This window comes from Mytilus edulis, chromosome 10, assembly GCF_963676685.1.
Source record: "Mytilus edulis chromosome 10, xbMytEdul2.2, whole genome shotgun sequence".
Taxonomy (NCBI): domain Eukaryota; kingdom Metazoa; phylum Mollusca; class Bivalvia; order Mytilida; family Mytilidae; genus Mytilus; species Mytilus edulis.
In genome coordinates, this window is record NC_092353.1 from 14,069,401 (window position 1) to 14,091,612 (window position 22,212).

At 30.2% G+C, this 22,212-nt stretch overlaps 1 protein-coding gene across 3 annotated transcripts in view; it reads left to right on the forward strand.

Moving 5' to 3' along the window:
- Positions 1-22,212, forward strand: part of LOC139493449 (growth hormone secretagogue receptor type 1-like) — a 321,528-nt gene that overhangs the window by 215,830 nt on the left and 83,486 nt on the right. The window contains exon 1 of one of the 3 annotated variants that reach the window (XM_071281852.1): positions 3,566-3,744. The exons of the other annotated variants lie outside the window; for them this stretch is intronic. The gene's annotated coding sequence lies outside the window, so the exon portion shown is untranslated. Of the gene's footprint in view, positions 1-3,565; positions 3,745-22,212 lie in introns of those variants that run through there. 3 annotated transcript variants of the gene reach the window in all.

Consider the following 22,212-nt stretch of genomic DNA (forward strand, 5'->3'; position numbering starts at 1 on the left):
AACCGACTTTAAAAGTACGTGTTGTTGGTCGATATTAACCTCATGGATAAAACATTGAATCATAAGCAACTAGTCATTTTTTGTTAAAAATACCTAAGAAGCTCTTTGCATTATGTCGAATACATATAAATGAATCGCATTTATAGAGTCATATACTATTGAATTATGCTATAAGGGTGTATTCATCTGAGTTCCCTTAAAATATTACATCACCCATTAAAATAATTTGCAAATTATTCCTTTTTTGTCGTTGATTTTAAAAACCTGTCACGTCTGATTTCGTCCTGCTTACCTACAAAACAGTACCTGTGTTGAACTCGTGTCCATCGAAAGGTTTATCATCCCTCTGTTTCATATATTGCTCTGGACGTGTTACTCATGCAAATAAATTAAATGATAAGTCAAGAAAAGGGAACGAGAGAATGGCTACGACAATCGCAAAATATCTTATAATCTGTAATCGGATAGGTTCCTTTACATCATAGTCATCAAACTAATAAATATCTAGTGCGATTAAAGTTACTTTTGTTTATGTAATTGACATTATTTTGTTATATTTTTTAAAACAGACATGTCATTATATAATTTCTAACACATTTTTAAATTCTGATTAGGCCGCCATACTCGTAAAATGATTTAGCTTACAGAATTAACAAGCACATATTTTTATTACTTATGTTTGGCTAAAACAGGACTTTTACTATTTGAGTGATTGTTTGGTAAACAACATGAAACCTTTATAATAATACATTTTTTATTGAAACGAAAATGGTTCAAAGGAACAGCGTCGAATAGTAGATTCTTAATGTTGCTGTTTGTTATAAAAAGTATTTTGTATGATCATTATCATCAAAATATCGAATTTGCATTATAATACACAATTATATTATATGGTGATTGAAATATAGCTACTGTATAGACTTGTACAGTAGTTGTTTTCCTATAATCAGATAAATCTATTGCTATCTGAAGAAGGTTTTAGAGATCGATAGGTTCTTCTTCTTCATAGCCTGTCATTTTTTTTTTATCTCTCACTTATAGGATTTTTTTTTACAAAATACAGACATATTATCAACATCAGCATTGTTTAAAACTATATTGTGATTGTATCTTCTTGCTATGATCTATTTAAAATAATAGTTGTCCTCTTTCTATAAAAAAGTAAGAATAAAACTAAGAAAATCATGAATATATCAAACCAATGCAAATTGGTAAAGTATTAAAGTAGTGCCTTGTTTTACCGATGTAAAGTGAAGACCATATACGTTTTAGTTGAAGCTTAAAACATACACACGAGGCATACGATATACACGGATTAACCTGAACTTTAAACGGTTTGAGGGCAAATGCAAAAACAGGGTTGTCATCTACAGATAATCGTGCATTATCGAGAAAGAATTGTTACAAAAACCAAGAGTATGACAAGACCGATACTGATATTTGATTAACATGGTGATATATTGGATCTTTTACAGACTGTGAAAAAGGCAATACAAAAAACAAGTTATCAATCACTGTCAATACAAAACACAAGACACACACCGAAGAAAGGAACAAACCCTATACAGTTAAACCAAAGCTTTTAATACAAAATTATGTATTCTAGAAAAGAGATACCCCTTTCATATGAAAACAAGTACACGGATGCCTCACTCGCACTATCATTTTTATTGGTCAGTTGACCGTGAAATTAAGGTGAAAACCATAATTTGGCATTCAAATTAGAAAGATTATATATTAGGGAAATATGTACTAAGTTGTAAAGTTAATTGGACTTCAACTTCATCAAAAACTACCTTGATCATAAACTTTAACCTAAAACGGACGGACGAACGGTCGGACAAAAGAACGGACTGACACACAGACCAGAAAACATAATGTCCTCATCTATCGTAGATGTGGCAAAAATCCGCAACATTACGGGTTATTTCAAGCTGAGGATGAGACACATTCACAACGGATTACGGAAAGATTGATTGTTTGGTCTTTATACAGCGTAATAACATGAAACACTCGTCTGATAATGAGAGACTAATCTGTAATAAAATCATTATACTTTTACAGTGGTGATATCAATTCAAGCTGAATATAACGTTCAGTAATTGTAGTTAGAAATCAGAGTAGCGAACAAACACTCTTTAGAAGCAAACCGTCTGTGATGTATAAGCAATTTACATTATGAAATGTTAAATAGGAATATATATATAAGGAAACTAAAACGATCATTCTTCTATATATTTCTCGTGTTGAAAAGTGCACTTTTGCAGTCTTTTAATATATTTTGTAATTGTATTGTTTAGTATAAGAACTAGTACATGTCATGGACGACAAAGGTCATGAGGGATTTTGTATTTAATTAGATGTAAAAAATGACAATTAATAATGAATAAATGTGCATGACATTGACGTATTTATAAATAATTGCATTTGACTCGCTCAAACCTGTGATTGGATTCTTATGTGTATTGATATGTGAATTAATTATGATCAAAATTTCAATGCGTGTACATTTTAATTTATTTATCATGCAATTAAGATAAACTTGCAAATAAGTTTTCAGTTCCCGCATTTCCATGTAAAGTATAATTAAAAAGACGTTATAGGTTTTTGTGTTGCTGTTTCGATTTTTATGTTTATGAATGCTATATCTTAAATTAAAAAAAAAAGAAAAAAAAAGCTGACACTGCATTGTTCGTGAATATCAAAGCCAGTTATTACATTCATATATAAATCCTGCCGTACGCAAACATACATGGTTGCATCCGTCTATAAGGCCTTGTTTCGGTATTGACATGATAAAACTTGGACTTTCTGTTTGTTACAATTCAGTTTGTATAATTTTGTAAATGTGCAAAAGTTTTATTAATTTTATTGTGTCATAGTCTTTATTTTTTCCTACTGCACATTGTTTTAGTAGTCAATGATCAATGTTCTGTATGCACCCATTCACAAAACCAGCTTTATATGACATAGAAATACATTTTATTATATTGAAAGTTCACAAAGTTGGCTTTTTGGGATTAACGATGACAAACATAGTCTGGTAGGAAACAAGGGTTTATTGATAGGATTAAAATGTTTGCCTTGTACTGTGTAATGCATAGACCCATTTGATGAATGTTTGTGACCATGAGCTTTTGATAAAACTCAGTTCCACTTATTAATAATATATATTGTGTAAGCTGCAATATCATGTAAACGTAACTTAAAACAGGTTTTGAAAGATAAAAATTAGTGTCTAGCTTGTGTTCGAACTCAAACAAATTGTTGACAATCTATAAAGGCGTTAAAAGATAGCTCTATACATCTTTGTCTCAAAACACGTAATAACGTTAATAAATGTAATTTACCGCAGGACATCCGGTATATAGTTTACATGATATCATCGGAAAATCATTAAATCGGTAAAGCAAGTCTTTTGAAGCCACAGAATGGATTAATCTTGTTAGATAATATTACTACAACAGACTCTAATAAACATCACTTCAATCTTAATTATATTTCAACAATGAACATATCCATTTTCCGGTTAGCTAATAGAATTGTATGTTGTTTATAAAACAAAAAAAAGTAGGCTCTTTAGCTGTTTCACTATAATTGTAACGTGTATCTTTTTACAAACTTTGCCTGTTAGTTAGATTGGTAGTATGTATAGAGAAGTCGATATCTCATTATGATAGCGTAATGTGGGAATGTATTACGAGCGGAGTGGAAGAGTTTTAATATTTTTACGCATCAAAACAGGTAAGATTGATAACAGCAATTGATATACAATCAGAGCATGATAGAATTGTTCTCTTATTAAAAGACGCTTTAATAGATTGCAAAATCTCAGTCAGGATATTTATTCATGGTAATGTTAATATAGCGATTGATTTACAATTGCATTTGTTTTATTTATATACTTATGTATTATCGATTTAGAAAAATCAAATAAAACATTTTAGACAAAATGAGAGATCTCTTTGAAATATTTCTGAACCTTTTCCTTATAAACACCTGTTATGTAGCAGTAAGAATTTTTTTTTTTTATATTGAGTGTGCTGTTATGCTTTTGTTTTTATTTTATTTTTTGTATGCCGAGCTAAAAGTTAATTTGTAAAATAAGTTAAAAATTAAATCAGCAAAACCAATCGACCAACGTTACAACGGATACAAAAATTTGATACCACTTTTAGATTGTCGGATGATATTTACATTTGTAGACACTTTATGATGACGACTTCGGTATATAAACTAAAGGAATTTGTCGTTTTAGCTTACTTTAAATGAAGCAAATTCTCACAAAGTGCAATATTCTTTCCTAGATCTTGATATCTATATCTTTATTCTAAAATTACCGATAAAAGAAATGACTTTTTATCTTATTGTTAATCGTCCGTTCTCTTATGAAGATGTTCTCCGTGCACCATCTAATGGTATTCATATATCTCAACTTCTTTGGTTCGCTCGTGCATGTAACAAAAAGAATCTTTGTTTTCCTGCAAATTCTTACACCAGCTTTTTCGATATCACAAAATATTTACTCTATTTTAATATTGGTATAAGGCCTTCGTAAATATAGATTAATATATAAACATATTATAAATTCAGGTTTTTCATATCCCATCTTTTAAGTTAATTTTCTACAAGAATGTTATAAAATGTGCCTAAAAACTAGTCAATTGACTAATTGAGAAGCTATATAGTTATGATACTGCTGTCAAGTCATTGAAGTTGGAGTTTTTGAAATTAATATTGATTCGAATATAAACACATTTATTTTAAAACAAGTTGTTGGCATGAAACGGGTAATATTCTTTTTGTATGATTGATGATGGCATGCTACTAAACGCCTATCGGCAGGGATATTGACTGATACATATACGATGAAGAAATAATCTTTTGATCATTTTAATTGAGGGCTAGCAACTTCTTGTGGCTCTCTGGTGATTTGAATTTATGTTAAGCTCTGGTCATTTTGCTCAGTTTCTTCTGTTCGAAAATTAGGTTTGGACTTCTTTTGAACTTTATTGTTTTCTGTGCTTATTGCTGTGTGTTTTTGTAGTCCACATTAGCTTAAGGTAAAGGGAAGGGTTGAGATCTCACAAAACATGTTTAACCCCGATGCGTTCATCCGTTTTCGGGATTTTTTGTGCTGCGTTGAAGAACTTTTTGGGGTCTTTTTGTATAATTGTTTCATTGACACATAATAGGAAGATTTGCTTAAAGAAATGCTCTTTTTAACCTATGTTCATTTCAGCAAGACATTCGACTGCAATCCACCTTTGCTACTGGACAATTCTTAAAAACGCATATGTCTTATTTATAAGAAATACTGAATATTATGTTCATATGAAAAATAGTATTTTGTTTTTATATTCATGTGTAAAAACTTTAATAAATTCATTTAGCGCAGAGAAGTTAATAAGCAAGCCTGAAAAGACGCTTATAACTGTACATTTTCAATTAAACACATATTTTAAATAAGGTTCTATTGTTTAGAGGTCATGCATTTATTGAACATTTAATTGTTATTATTACAAAGAAGTGTACTTCTTCACGGTCATAATTTGACGTAGCTGTGATAATGTAATTATATGCTAGCCTACCATAAAGATGTAACGTTTAATTAATTCCTCAAATTACAAGTTTGTTTATCGTACATACTTGACGATGGAATGGAAGTTATCGTTGTGGAGAATTATCTAGATCACTTGGTTATGACATTTTAAACGATTAATTATTAGACTAATTAATTCTTAAGACTTTCTGTTTGGAAGATGAATGTGTTTATATAAATCATCAAAAAGCTATTGTTTCAGTAGCTGCATACGGTTTAGATGATACCATTTTCAGATTGTCTTCAGTATTTAAATCAATTTTGTTTAAGTACTATGCAGATATAAATAGTTTTGATATCACATTAAACCTAGCCATATGTATGTAAAATAAGGAAACATTGAAATATTTAAAAAAAAATAACTTGCTGATCAAGGTTTAATCAGGATTAATCCAAGTGCAAAAATCTATTTTTTAGATATAGGAAGATGAGGTATGAGTGCCAATGAGACAACTCTCCATCCAAAAAAACAATTTATAAAGGTAAACCATTATAGGTCAATGTACGGCCTTCAACGGGGAGCATTGGCACACACCGATCAACAAGCTATAAAGGGCCCTAAAATTACTAGTGAAAAACCATTCAAACGGGAAAACCAACGGTCTAATCTATATGAAAAAAACGAGAAACGAGAAACACGTATAAATAACATAAACAAACGACAACTACTGTACATCAGATTCCTGACTTAGGACAGGTGTAAACATTTGCAGCGGGATTAAACGGTTTCATGGTACCGCATTTTCTCCCTTTTTCTGAAAAAATAGTATAACATCACAACTTAGAAAAACACATGATTTAATTGTTTGATTTTCTGTTGCAATTTATTACATTCTAAAGTGGTAATTGATATCATTTATTGATAAGTGACGTGAACTGTCCTTGTAATACATTAAATAATTAAACTATTGAACCTTGTTTCGTTGCTTGAAACGGGGATTTAAAGATCAAGTCTGGTGTGCTTAACATTTATTTTTGGAATCCTTAGATATGCCAAATATGAAAATAAGAAAATGAGGTATGAATGCCAATGAGACAAATTTGCACTAAACCAACCGACATAGACTTCAGCAATTATAGGTCGTCCCAAAATGACATATAGCTCCATATTTTAATACAGCAATTTAATACAAACATATGTTAGATTGCGCACTGAAGACTACAATGTTCTTTCATACATTGTTTTTTTACAATAACATAACAAACAGTGATATTCAGATGTTATTTATATAATTTGTTCTTGACAAGTTCAGTGTAAAGTTATCACTCTTCAAATGAAAACAAATACTTTGTTAGTACCCTGGATTTGTTTTTGCTTAATTTAATTATGACTATTGGTATACTACTATCTTTGTTTATGTCTTTATTTGCCCCATGTTTTTGGCATATAATTGTCAAACAGTGTTCATTAAAGACATGGCAGGTGGTATTATGCCACTCTTTTGAAAAAAAACATTATAAGATATTTCCTTTAAATAAAGTTATATTACTTTGATGTCATCTTTGTTGAAACAGATTTGAGGAATCCACGTTCCTCTAAACCAAACACATGCAATATCAGTATAACGGTCGCTATCTCGAATCACATGACTCCTTGTTGTGTTATCGGAGTATTCAGATATCTAAAGTTATTGTAATACCTCAGTAAATTTTACATATTGATAATTTAAAGTAGTTTGAAAGGTGGTCAATGAATATATATAGTAGAATATCATTACCCATTATATAGACCTATTATCACTCATTCTTAATTGGTACGGTTTCTTAGTTGAACGTATTATGTTGTTAAGCTTTAACTCATTTATGAAACCTGCAATGTGATCAACAGATAATTTGTACGTAGTTTTTTTTTCTGATTGATAATAGTTGGTTCATTGCAATCATACACCAACTTTTTGTTTTTATAAAAACTTGTGAGTACCCATGCTATTCAATTGTTATAGAGTTTGAGTAGTATTTAGCTTTCTTTGTGGGGATTCGGTTTGATATTAAATGTTCATGTTTCTTTCTTTTTATATTTACCATTTCTTTAAACCAATACTGCTAAATTTATATAAGATTGTTTTTTATACACTTTATAACATCTGTAGTTAGATATATATGTGAATAATATTTGTGTTACCTACATTTCGAATTCAAATCGTTTTCTTTTGTAAAAAAAGATGAATATAAAAAACAATATGCTTATGTAGCAATGATTTGCTGATATTTCTGGCATCTACAATTATGTTAAAGAATATCAATCTTATTCCCTTGGTCCTAAAGCAAAGCATCAGATATAGCGGAAGGTTTTTTTATGATGCAATGTTGTCTTGAATGTTATCAAGTGATTTGCTATCAGATATAAAATGCTCATAAAAATATAGTCGTACTTATTTATGATTCCTTTAGGAGTCTGTCTCACATATCCAAGACTAGAATAGACCATATGCAATTGAACATTTCAATTTGAAGAAAATTGAATTATTTCCTTGTAGGGTAGCCTAAACACATATTTGCAATATACACAAAAGAAAATGTGCGCCATTTTTATTCTTCCTCTGAAGTTTCTTCATTTCAAATAATCTGTTTATTCAAAAAATATTTCACTCAACATGAGTGTGATCTTCTTGTGATTTCATAACGACTATTGTAAGGGAAAAGAAAATATATCACAACAAAAAGCAGCACGATCTCACAAATCTCATGCGCACAGACACAGATATCTTGCAACAATTTGAAGTTAAATTACAGTAGTAGTACGTGTTACGATTTATATTCTTATGCAAGAATAAACATTGATTAATACATACATTTGTAATGAACCAATTGATATTAACGAAACTTCTAATTCGATTTTTAATGAAAAACAGGAAATATGATGTGCATTACTGTTACTAGACAAGTATCCACTAAGGCGATATAAGAATTATATTAAAAACTTAAGGCAATTCGGTAAGACCTTCAACGACGAGTTACACATTTCACCTTATAGTTTGCCTTAAAAAGGTCCGGTTGAACCATTTGATATAATTTAAAGAAAAAAAGACGATAGTCTTCTATAAGTTAATATCATTTATCTACGAAAAAATCAACGATAACCACTTGACTACAGTAGCTCTTTGAGTTGTATAGGCAATTTACAAGGGTTTTTGATTGCTTAAACCTCTAGGAATATTGCATAACATCAAAACATGCGATCAAATAGTTAAATCAGTTTAAAAAAACTAAGATATATATCTACTAAGCACAACAACAAATTTGAAACTGACACAAATTAATAGCACCGATAAAACGCAGCAAGTACTCGTAAGTATTTACATTAATGTCCTTTCCTCAATGCTCTTCAACTTCGTACTTTATTTGGCCTTTTTTGGATTCGAGCGTCACTGGTGAGTCTTTTTAAGCCGGAACGCGTGTCTGGCGTTTATACAAAATTTAGTCCTGATATCTTTGATGAGTTTATTTACATAATTGTGATACTTCATTAAAAAAAAACGCTACAGAAAACCTGCAAAGCATATATACTTTCGATCATAGTTGTTTGAAAAAAATCCATTTCACAACCAACTTAACGGGATAGGTTTCCACAAATAAAACGTTATTTTTAAGATTTGATTTGACAGGGCTACTGTATGTTAAAACTGCATGAAACAATTCTAATTGTGTAACTTTTAAATATGTCTTTTTGCTCTGAACGAATTTCCTGTTTCTTCATACTATGATTTCGTAACAATAGTTACCTTTTTTTAAATATAAATTATCATGGTGTGCCCTAGATTACGCGTCAGGCCTTTGGACAATTGAAGCTTTGTTTTATATGTTTATTTTATTGTAAAAAATAAAAATTAGGCCGATTCATAATCGGAGATGTCGATAATATTTTTGTTTTACTATTTCAACAATTCTGACTACAGTAATCTCATTCATTTCATATTACTATCTTAAAACAATAAAATCATGAACAGGATTATTATCTCAATTCATGTGTATGTATGTCTTCTGATTAATGTATCAGACATCAAAGCTGGTAATTTCTGCAAATACTCTGTTATCAAAATAATGATCAGTTTATGTGTTTCTTATTTTAGAACTATTTGGAAATAAACAACAATAAAGTTAGGAACCAAGTGATAAAAAAATTATAAAATTGAAATTTAGACATATGGTACGCCTTTTTGTGTCACTAAAAACTAGTCCTTGCTTGCTGGAATGTAATAAGGCTACCCAAAAAATTAAAAGACCATGTGTTGTTAAGATAAATTAGTACTTAAAAGCATTTTATATCACTTGATGCTTCTATGGTCAGGAAAAACCCGTTAGGGAGTCATAAAACTGCAGACTAAATTGTGTACAGAGACGCGTTTTCCGTTTAAACAAGAATCGGAAGTGTGGTTCGAATCAAATTAGCTGGCGAATCAAATAAATAAAGTTTTTTTTGTAAATATACATAGTCAGAGTCATGGGATTGTTTTAAAGTATGCTAGTATTTAAACAAAAACAAAAAACAACGCAAATTTTCAATCGTGAATCTTTGACTGCTTTGATTTTGTTTGGTTTCAATTCACAGACATTCAGAAAACGATATTTATGAACAACGAACACATTTGTATGGGAAAAAATCATATACCTTCTTGAAAGATTTCTATTATATTTACGTCTATCAAGATATTCACTACAAACTAATTATGGAAGTGAATTAAACAGATTTCACTAGTAATTACATGAAAACACATTGAGGGTCTGTACTTGACATATCCTCACATTAAAATTGTAAGAGTATTATATTGTGACTTCTTCTTCGTCGGTCAGAATGATTCTTCATAGACACAATAGAAGGAAATTTGAGCGTAACACAGCATAATCACAATGGGTTAGACTGTTCTAAATCGTAAATGTGGTTATGTCGCCACTGCAAAAGATACTGTTCTGTTCCCAAAATCATTTAGGTTTTTCTACTTTATATGATTTAATTACAATTGTCTATATATTCAGATGTAGAAAAGCCATATCGCTGTAAAAAAGATTTAATTCAAAGTCGCATCGGCCCATATTTAGAATGTTGAAACATTATAGGAATTTATAAGCTGACATCACTAGAGAAGTTTAGATTGAGATATGTATGACTATTGTTGACCCCAGAAACCGAAGAAATACTTACAAATCACGTTGTTGATCTTTAAAGTTGTTTTACGTGATCATGATTTTTAAAAACAAAGATATGAAATGCACACCAGGAATGAATTTAGAATTCAACTACTGTCAATGATCAATCAACGATGACGTGAAAGTCTAATAACAAATCTAAAATAATTTAAAAAAAAAACTACAACATCTGAATCATACTTTTTACTTGAATAAAATGCTAATTTGCTATTTCACAGGGTAACAATTTGATATGATATTCTTCCCTGAGACAATAGTAGACTACGGGTCTTTTTAATAATGCAAAAATGCTACATGCTTGTCGGAGAAGCAATCAATATCGAATAATAAATCGACTTCATCAAATAGCAAACTACAACTTGGTACCCTAAATTTTTCATTCAATTTGGGGAGCCAAACTTGTTTTGTGTTTTCCATTTTGGTGTTATTTCGTAATATACATTGTATGTCCTCAGCTATATACAGATATTTATACACGCTTAGTATTCAAATCATATGTTTTTTATGTTTTTGAATAAAACAAATCGAGAAAAGCGTCTCATGCTCAAAGTATTGATTTAAGATTTGTTGTGATATTAATTTATTTGGAAAACGATTGAACTTCAAAACGTCTATTTCTATCTTGTTTGAAACACTTTTAATAAGTATACTGAAATCAAATTGCTGATAATTAGGTAGAGGGATGATAATCCGTATCCCAGGGTTATAGTTATAGGCGATAAGGGGAGTCATCAGCAAAAAGATTCTGTTTTATAATAACGAAGTCTTGAGAGGTTATAGATTAAAAACAAATTGATAAGAAAGAGACTTGAAGCAAGTCTAGACGAGTGACTTAAACCAATAAACCATTAGATGAACGTAGTCAACGAAATACTATAATGTATTATAAAGCTGCAAAGTACCTCTATTTCATACTTATCAGCATGCAATATTAGAAAATGCTCTTCTCAAGTGTAATCTTTGCTAAAAGTCTATATGCGTTAAGTATACCGTTGGTATCCCGTTAAAACTAGTAAGGTCGTTATACGTATAGAGAATTAAAATGATTGTATACTTATTTATTTTTTATCACCAAATAAATATTGTACAGAAGTGATTACAATGCACGAATTGTTTTTAAAAAACGTCTGCTCCATTTTATCACAATTATAAATATTTATTTTTAGTATATAATTCCATCATCTTAACGTATTTTCTTTATAATAGCATTTGACATCTAGCTTTCTTTTTTTTAACTCTCCTTTAAATTATCTGTTGGCTCAGTAAACTAGGAGGAGAAAAATAATGATATGAGTTTATTCATAACTTAATATTTACATTACGATCTAATGTCTTTAATACCTTTTACTGATGAAGTTATACTTTTATGATTTTTTATCTTATTAATGAAGTATAGTCATACGAAACAAGTTAAAATCTTGATATTATAATGTAAAAATTACATTACATCTATGTTTCAGAAGAATCTGTTATTTTGGTTGCATAACAACGATTGTGCGTCATACTAGAATTCACCTTCATATCCCAATGAAGTTTAACATTCAAGATGACACGTTCTATCATAAAAATTGCACATGATAAAAATCGATTTTTCATTATCACACTGAAAAATGTATTTATAAGTAGTAAATGCTTCTTTCAGTAATTTCATAAGGTTGTAAAAGCGTTGCCCGTGAGCACAATTTTTAGAAGCGCTTCCAATGAACCGATGCATGTATATATACTTAGCTTAATCCTCTACAAATATTAAGAATCCATAACATATTATCGACAAAAAAGTATTTTATACGGCGAAAATTTTCCTGTTTTATTTGCCTAGATTACCGAACACGACCTTAATAAATTATCAACATCAAAAAGAAATTCGTTTCTATGTGTAATTTAAAAAAATTATTTGGTGTATAACCTTGTTTTTGCATAAGCATTTAATGTTATAACCTTCTATTGCATGTTTGTTTACCCCCTTTTATTCGTGAGTTTTCCAGCGCAGGTGCACAGTGCGGTTGCCAACGTTTTATTTTGGGACAGATTAACACATTCGTAACACATTTAAATATTTTGTTAAGAAAGTCCATGTACAAGTGTTTTTAAATTGTACTTATCTATTCAAAGATGCTTAACATGCATAGTTATTATTTTGTTTTAATTAAGGTATCATATGGAGTTAATTAAATCCATTTAACACTGGGCTATTACTTGTAAATATTGTTTTTTCTTCAATTAAAAAATGAATGCTTCTGTTAGCACTTATATTTGGATGTAAAAGCGTTGATAGATGCATATTTCATCGAACGCGTAGCTGCATGTTGATGTACCTTTTGTAATACTACCGATTAATTTGAGAGGGTGTCAATCTCAAAATCGTCATGTTCATATCCAAAGTTAAGGAATCTCTTTAGAGGTTAATTCGCAAAGTTGTATTGAAATACCTTGAAAATATTGAAGGATGAGCTTCACGAGTTTTTGTTTAATGTTCAATGTCCTCACAACTTTTTCCAATATGTATATGCACCTGCTCTGTTGGCTTAAAAGACAGTATATTGCTAGGTTGATATCTTATTAATGTTTTTTCACATCTTCTTTGACACATATTGACCGCTAATTTAAGTGTTAAAAAACTGGAATGCCCTTGCATGCGAACGATTTATATTATAAATTTCAATAAAAACAAGTTGATTAATATTTATCGCAACCCAGGTCGTCCTATGCAGTTTATTCTACATAAATAAAGGCAACAGTAGTATACCGCTGTTCAAAACTCGTAAATTTATGGTGAAAAAACAAAATTGGGGTAACGAACAGAACATATACTTTTCCGTTATCTCAATCTTCTTTTGTAGAGTTAATAATCTTGCCTTGGCACTCCTTAATTTGTACAAACGATTGCATCAGAGTTTTCAACAACTATAAAAAAAAATGATGTGGTATGATTGCCAATGAGACAACTATCCACAAAAGACCAAAATGACACAGACATTAACAACTATAGGTCACCGTACGGCCTTCAACAATGAGCAAAGCCCATACCGCATAGTCAGCTTTAATAGGCCCCGATAAGACAATGTAAAACAATTCAAACGAGAAAACTAACGGCCTTATTTATGTAAAAAAAATGAACTATTATTACGTAAGATCTAATATAAATTTTTCATACAATATGATAAAGTTATATGTAAAAAAACAAATGGAAATTGATACCAAGGAGCCTCTCAAATACACCATATTGTGGAGGAAAGACAACAGTATACATAAATGAAACATTTAAAGCATCCTAAGTATTTATCTCATCTAGGTAATGTAAATTAATGATCAGAATAAAAACATGAGAAGATGAGTATATATCTTCATGATGCGCCTGTTTTCATAAATATGCTTATTTTTATTGATATCAATGACTCTAATCTATCAATTGTCAGATATCCGATTTAACACTCCAATAATCAACAATTGCTTTACCAAATGAGAAATAATTGAAATTTTAGTATAATGTGTAACCGCAGAACTATTTTGTAATGTTTGTTTGTAGCTTCAAATTTAACATTCGTGTTTTAAGGGACTGGAGAGGTTTTCCTGCTGTTTGTTTTTTTAACGGTTTGTTTGTTTGTTTTTTTATTGGGGGGAAGGGAGAAAAAATGTATCTGGAATGGAAATTAAATTAAAAGTTCACGATGAATCTACTACAAATATACTAACGTAGCAAATTATGCTGTAAGTAATATTTATCTGTAAAGGAAAAGTGTAATGACCCTTCGTTATGTTCATTGTAATCCATTGAGGACACAACACTGATGTTCGTGTTTCAAAATCAGAAATACTCATTGAAAACCAAAGTTTGTAAAACATCATCAAAAATACCAGTTTTATACTTTGTACTCCAAAAGCATATTTCGTCTAAATTAGTCTCACCAATGACAATGATTGACGCTCGAATAAAAAACCGATAGAAGGTAAATACTAATATTTTTTTCAAATTATATAAAATTGAGTGTACAGTAATTTACAGAAAATGAAAGTATTATCTATCAATGAGGATTAATTACTAGACACAAGTTCTGCCTTTTAAGATTGTGATATCTTCTGTGACGAAACGTTCACCAGAAGTTGCAAAAACTCATCAAAGATACACCATGCTGATATTGTGCTTACACCAGACGCGCGTTTTGTTTTTATAAGGTTCATCAGAACAACAAGAGTAAATGTAGCACAAAAAGAAGACAATCAAAACCATTAATTAAGAGGAAAGACAGTAAAGGAGACAAACGATGGACGGATACAAACGAGTCCATGAAATACTTTATGGACGATACAAACCTCACAATGAACCTTGATCTCAGGTGCTTTAATTGAAATACCCGTCGAGTTATTCTTGTTAAATCTATTAAAGACACGTATCTTGTGGTAAGGCATCACACAATACAGGATCGGTCTTTTTTAATTTAGCCTTATCAACCATGATGTTGTCCCAAGGCAACAATAAATCGATCAAGGTCAGTGAAAATACCAGATTCATATATAAACATTATTGTTATTCTACTAAGTATAAATTATGTCTGTGCAGAACAACTAATATAGTTATCAAAGGTAGCAGGATTATAATTTGAAGTTGTAATATATGCGATAAAACACCAAAAACAGTACATACATATGAACAAGTTTATAAAACATAATGAAACAAAAGTCCATATATGAAACTAGAGGGTTGCTGCTCACACGGAAGCAAATAATCAAGAATTCCTAGTGATGAAGTTGATATAAAACCTTCTTAAATTGTATCGACGCCATCTCGCTTGATTTGCAGTTATTGAAGGCTACAATTTAAAATTGTTGTAACTACATTCCAGCTACCCTTTTCCCCGAATGTGCCAAACCGGACTTATAAACGGGTGTGTACTAACATGAGTTACACGACAGGTATCACTGTGAAGTATAATATGTGTACCCGTCCGGAGCACATGATATGGCCTAAAACATTTGGTTGGGTTCGTGTTGCTCAGTTTTCAGTTTTCTATGTTGTGTTTTTGATATACTGTTGTTTGTCTGTTTGTCTTTTATCTTTTAGCCATAGTGTTGTTATTTTATTTTTAACCTGTGAGGTTGAATGTCCCTTTTGTTACTTTGTGGATCTCGTATAATTTAAAGATCTCTACAAAAAGATGCAAGGAATATTATATTAGTTTTAAAAAGTACAAAAATGTAATTAAAGAACGTGAATTACTTGAGTAAACCCTTTTTATAGTCGCCCTATATATAATTTAATTTTGAACGTTTAATATACATATGTAGGAGTTTGTCATGGTTTTTATTCAATGACGTTGCAAATAGTACTGCTAAAGGAATCAATGTCACTGTGCAGGATATATAAATGCACTGCTACTCTCTGTAGATATTGTTAAAATTGTTAAAATTGTTAATGTGAACTGGAAATTACCGACATCAATGATAAAGAGTTGGCGCATTTATAAGTAGTCACACCGTACGCTTTCTTTGTAATGTACGTTTTTGACCGATGCCACTTCGTGTCAATCGATTGTATGTTTGTGGAATGATTATTATTTGTTGAAATTTACTTGTAAAATAACCAGTTTATACATACACTGATTCCTTTTTATAACAAAAAAACTTGAGGGTTAATTGGAAAAACTTTTTTTTCCCATTTATTAGTTTATACCAGATTCCTGCTCAGAGCGTATACATGTATAAATTAGCAATTTTTTTCTAAATAACAAGAAGATTTAATTTCATTGACCATTTTTCCTCCTTCCAATCTTCATGTTGAACCAAAAATGATTTCAAGGGCATTAATTGCGAAATAGACGCGAAAAAAAAAACAACGCAACGGTTTACACACAGCTTTTATAATGGTTGATTTGATTTGAAAAATTGACACTCGAAATTTTTTTATAACAACGCGTTATTCTGTTTTGACCTCATTCGTTTTATTTAAAAATTGGATTTAAACAAAATTCGAAAATCGTTAAAGCTAATGCAATGCTATTAAACTGCATTAGATATTCATGAGTCATCATTGTTATCAATTAATTCTATGTGTTGTATTTTGCACTTTATGTTATTAAACACTCAGGTCGTCATTTTTCTATTACATGTATAACTGTCTATTGCGGAAATTAGATGTTTCAGAAAAATGACATAAAATCTATTAAAATTACTGTTAACGTTTCACACTGAACTTGTGTCAGTTTCCTGTAATTTTGACAGGATTCCATATTTAGAATATTTGTTCTCATCCTTTGCGTCATTGTTTACATTTATGTCAACATATGACCGCAAAAAGGACAGAATCCAACTGTGAATAAAGACCTAAATATAATTGAAGGTGCAATCGGTATAATAATTGACATCAACACTTTATCAAGTAATGATGGTTTAACTTATTTTGATTTTTCATTAAGTTCTATAACTAAACCAATGCATTTCCGTCATGTGGTTTATTAAGACCTGTGTCTGTTGACATGATTTGTGCATGTCTAATTAGAATCTGGTTAGTTGACAGAGAAACATTAATGTATGATATTAAATTCTAAAAAGGTCAAAACGTTAAAATCTAACACCTAAACAGATGTTTCCCCTATTAAAATAAGAATGAATCCAACCATAATTGCTATATTTACACTTGTGTATTTTTAAGCTGCTGAGTGCACAATTACTGTTTTACGTTCATGGAATTTTTATTGACTGTGGTAAAGTGTTGCCAAGCATAAAACGGTTTAAATAATTAATACACTATGTACGTTCTGCAAAGTGAGACGACATGGATAAAAAGTATAGAATTTGGTCTGCCACTGACATCGAAAACAGTAGTAAGTTACATTGGAGAAAAAGTCTTGAAATAGGCTACCAACAGATAATGTTGTTTTCGAACAGAGAACGTGGCATTTTCCTTACACGAGGATTCAGATTTAACTTTTCAACTCGGAACGGAAGTGGTTTCAATTCATAATAATCGCATAGCAAAACGTACACATAACTGTAACAATGATTTGATGAAGTCTACAGTGGATAAATTTCCAAACCCCCATGAGCCTATTGACGCTTGATCATGCTAACACAATACAAAAGACACCGTTAGTTTTTAAAAAAGGTTCCGAAGAATAGTTCTGATAATGTTTTTCATCGTTATTATCCCGGAAATAAATATTGTCTGTTTGACGGCTTTGCTTGAAGAGGCATCCTAAATAGTTGATTCGTTTTTTAAAAAGATATTGTCAGGAGATTAATTACGCTTTGATAATCCAGATTCGTTTATACAATTAAATGTTAATGTTTCTCTGCAGTTTTATCAAAGAAAAGAACATATCATATAGAAACAAGTTTAAATTTCCTTCTCATGTCTAACTGTTTAACCTTACAAAACAAAACATTGCTCAAAACATGTTCGCGTGCCAATCTAAAGATAAAGTACATGCTTAAGTTTTTGAAATTACAAGCAAAATTCATTTCGTTTAATCAAGTTCCAATTTAATTTAAATCTTCTTTAATCAAATGAGATAAACAGTATCTAAATGATGCAAACAACTGCAGCGTATGATATAATTTACGGGCACCTGTTGATTGTTAATTGTATTTTCAACCAGTATTCATTTTCAATACAAAAAGGTATGGAAGTTATCAAATTTAAGATTCTTTCTACTCATTATCATTAAATAATTCTTCTCAAAATTTGTATTATTCAACGTTAAATATATAAAGGAAAACAGTATGATACCATATGTATAAAAGGGTATTTGGTGTAAAAGTAAATGAGGCATTTGGACATCTAGGTACAGCACGCCATCACAATATGAATGAGCAAGACTACAGAACATAAATATTGAACCAGATGATGTTGAATATGTAAGAATGATGATATTTATCGGTCGATACCCGCTTTGGTTGCCATTTTATTCTAATTCTGTCTGTTTAAAGGTTTCATATTGGTTACAACAAATAGTAAATGATTCATATCTTCTGGTAATTAATTTGGTTCCGAAAATGTTTTCAGATACATGTACTTGCAAGCGCATTTCTGGATTAATTTTGCACGGTTATACAAAAAGTATATATTGTTAAGAAAAACGTTTGAGTAAAAGCTCGAATTTCTTTGAACTCACATTTATCGTATGGTAATAAAGCTGGTACTGTAGTCAGCACTATTGTGATCTTGCCAATATCGATGCTGATAAATATAGACTTGAACACTGCGTCGTTTAATACATAGTTAATCATAGTAACTATGGTCATTCGTGTTTGTTTCAATTTTCCTTTCTCTGCTTGAAAATAACGCACACAATAAAAATCAATCAATCATTTACAAAAGAAAGGAAAAGATACCAAAGGCCTTGGAAAGGGACATTAAATGCAATATTTAAGAGGAAAACATTCAATCACATAATCAACATTTTGATTTAAAAATTACTATCCTTAACGTCCTTTTTTTATTTCGTCGAAACCCAAACGAGAACAAATTGATAATATTACAATAGGTAGGTTCATATATGTTTGAGAATGGAGCCAGCATTTCGCTTTGCAACAGACAACAATGACAGACAAAACAACAGTTACTATTTAAAGCTTGTTGCATATTTTTGTCTTTACCAGTTCTATAGGGTCTTATTGGCATTTTGTCTATTCGAAACCTCTTTTTTTCGTGATGTACGTTGTCAATTTTATGGCCTTGGAATAAGGGTTTCACTCGGTATTCATAAAACAAAACGACAACAGAAAATATTGTATTTCCTGTTGATAGTATTTCATAATTTTTTCTTACCTTTTATTGGTTCCTTCGTGTACATACTTCTTGACTTCGTTTTGTTTGGTATATGCCTGTTAACTAGTTTTTTTAACGTAAATCATGCATTGATAAAGGATATAATTTAACAGTTGTTGCATATAATATGTTTTGTTTATATAGTTGAATCGTGTTGCCAAACTCTCCTTTATCTACATGTGCCTGTTATCTCAACGTAAAATATCATTCGAAATTAATAGATTTAAATTTAATTCACATGCATATCTCAATCTATATGTGTCAGTCCAATCAACTTTGAGATGCATACAGTCGGTTGTGCCTGTATATTAGTTCACTTCTTTATAATTTCAAATTGAAAATATAAATTGCATTCTTTTGAAGGGTCTTTGATTTTACCAATATTGAACAAAAAACTAAATCGTAGAGAATGAGTTTTCTGACAGTGAAATTATCTTATAGATATTATATCAGTCTATTAACATCAACACTATTTCAAGTTTAAAAACTAATTTTACGAAAAATATTTATTCCATTTAATATCTTTATAGTTTATCTTTCAGGTAAATGGAATTTATATCTAGTTGTTGAATCGATGTTATATAACTGGTGATTTAGAAGCTGAGCATAAATCATTAAGATTACAGTATTTTATTTGTCCATTTCATGACATGCGCTTCCTTCTTCTTATCTCTCCCATAGACTCCCATGATTTTATGAGGAACGATAGGACTTTTTTTAAAGGTTTAAAATTCAAATAGTCGAAAGGTTAGTGTTATTTTCGTCATCGTGTCATTTACGACAGTTCAACATATGCATAGATGACTATAACAATTGTAGCACATTCGATTTAAAAACACAAGTTCATTTTGTCACAATCAATAAACCATTTTTATAAAATGTAAGAGGAAATGTTTTATAAATAATAAACTGTGTATAATTATTTGTGTAATTGATTCACATCGGGTTATCATTTAAAATGTGAAAAAGTTACAAATAACTCTGGACCTAAAATCCAATAGTAAACAAATCGAACAGTAATAATATTAGTACGCTGAGATGTACTTAAAATAGATCCGATATAATTAGTTGTGGGAAGCAATTGGATAATGATATTTACTTTTTATTAACGTCCACGTGCAGTGACACGTAAAACGTATATGGACAACATAAATCAAATAAAGTTCAACCAATAACCTGTTCGTCTATTACAATTGTGGGTGCAAGGTTTCTAAATTCTAAATGAGCAATTCATAACTAACTGTTTTGTGATTGCATGTTTGATAATGTGTTTATCCATTTAAATGTTCTATAGTTTTCGTTATTAACGAATTACCAAAGAATTCATTAAGTATATCCTACTTTACATATCAACATTAAATTGTGTTTAACTTTCTATATGGGGCAAATAAAGTATCTAACCTCTGAAAACAAAGTGTTTATCTAAAACATATCTAGTTAACATGTTCAATAATTTTGAAATGATAAGATAATTCAAAATGATACATCATCTATTCAACATTTTGATTTTAGCGATACATGCATTTAGAGAATGCTAAGTGTATTTGAAAAGGATTCTGGTCCCTCAATTAACCGTTAGCAATATAGATAGTAAAAGTGTTTTTCCTTTCCTAACTATAAATGTTAAGTTTGTGAACCGAGTTGTATCGTTGGCATCATATAACGGTGTTTACAATTCCCGACTTTTTAGCTGTTTCTGTATTCTTAGTAACGTTTTTGAATTCAATAAAGATAATTAATGCATAACTGTCATTTTTTTTTACAAAACACTTTATTCGCACAAACTAACAGAAAATCTTTACTAAATTTTTTAAAGATACACGGATTTGATAATGAAGTTTGGATGTGTTATCCCAAAAAAATGTAAAGCGTAATATCAAGTTCAAATACCCTTTTCTATGATTCAATTAGTAAATGTTTGAGGTAATTCTTTGAGACAAAATTCCATGATTTAATCATTTACCTGTCATAGATTTGATTATTTGAAATATGAAACGTTACTAACCATAATTATCAAGGATCATATTAACATCACTGTCCAAAATGGGAAAGTGTTATATATTTCAATAGTAGAACATATATTTTTCAATCACGAACAAAACCCAGCTGCTTATTTGTAGTATAACTATAGACAACCAATTTTTTTCCTATCATACTACAGTTTTAACTATAATAAACTTGTTGTCATTCATGGATAATTCATATTTATCATTAGTTATGAGATGGCATGCTGGTCGACGCTAGATATTGAACGAGACTAATCAATATATATAGTCGAATATGGGCGAGTGTCGTTAAGACTACATGCAGACATGTTCAGAAATATAGTCAATGATCTTCTAGTACATTTTTGTTTTATACTGGTCAAGTACAATTTCTTCAAACCTGTTTAATACCATTCATTACAATTGACTATCATTTCGGTGCCTTTTATTTCTGAATTGACTATCATTTCGGTGCCTTTTATTTCCGACTATGCAGTATGGGGCTTTACTCATTATTGAAGGCCGTACCGTAACCTATAGTTGTTAATTTCTGTGTCATTTTGGTCTCTTGTGGAGAGTTGTCTCATTTGCAATATACCACATCTTCTTTTTTTATAAGTAGTTTCATTCTGAAGAGACGTTTTTCGTATTTGTTTTTTTTTAAGTTTTAAAACGTAACTGCCAAATAATAATTGTTCTTATAGTCTTTTTTTTTA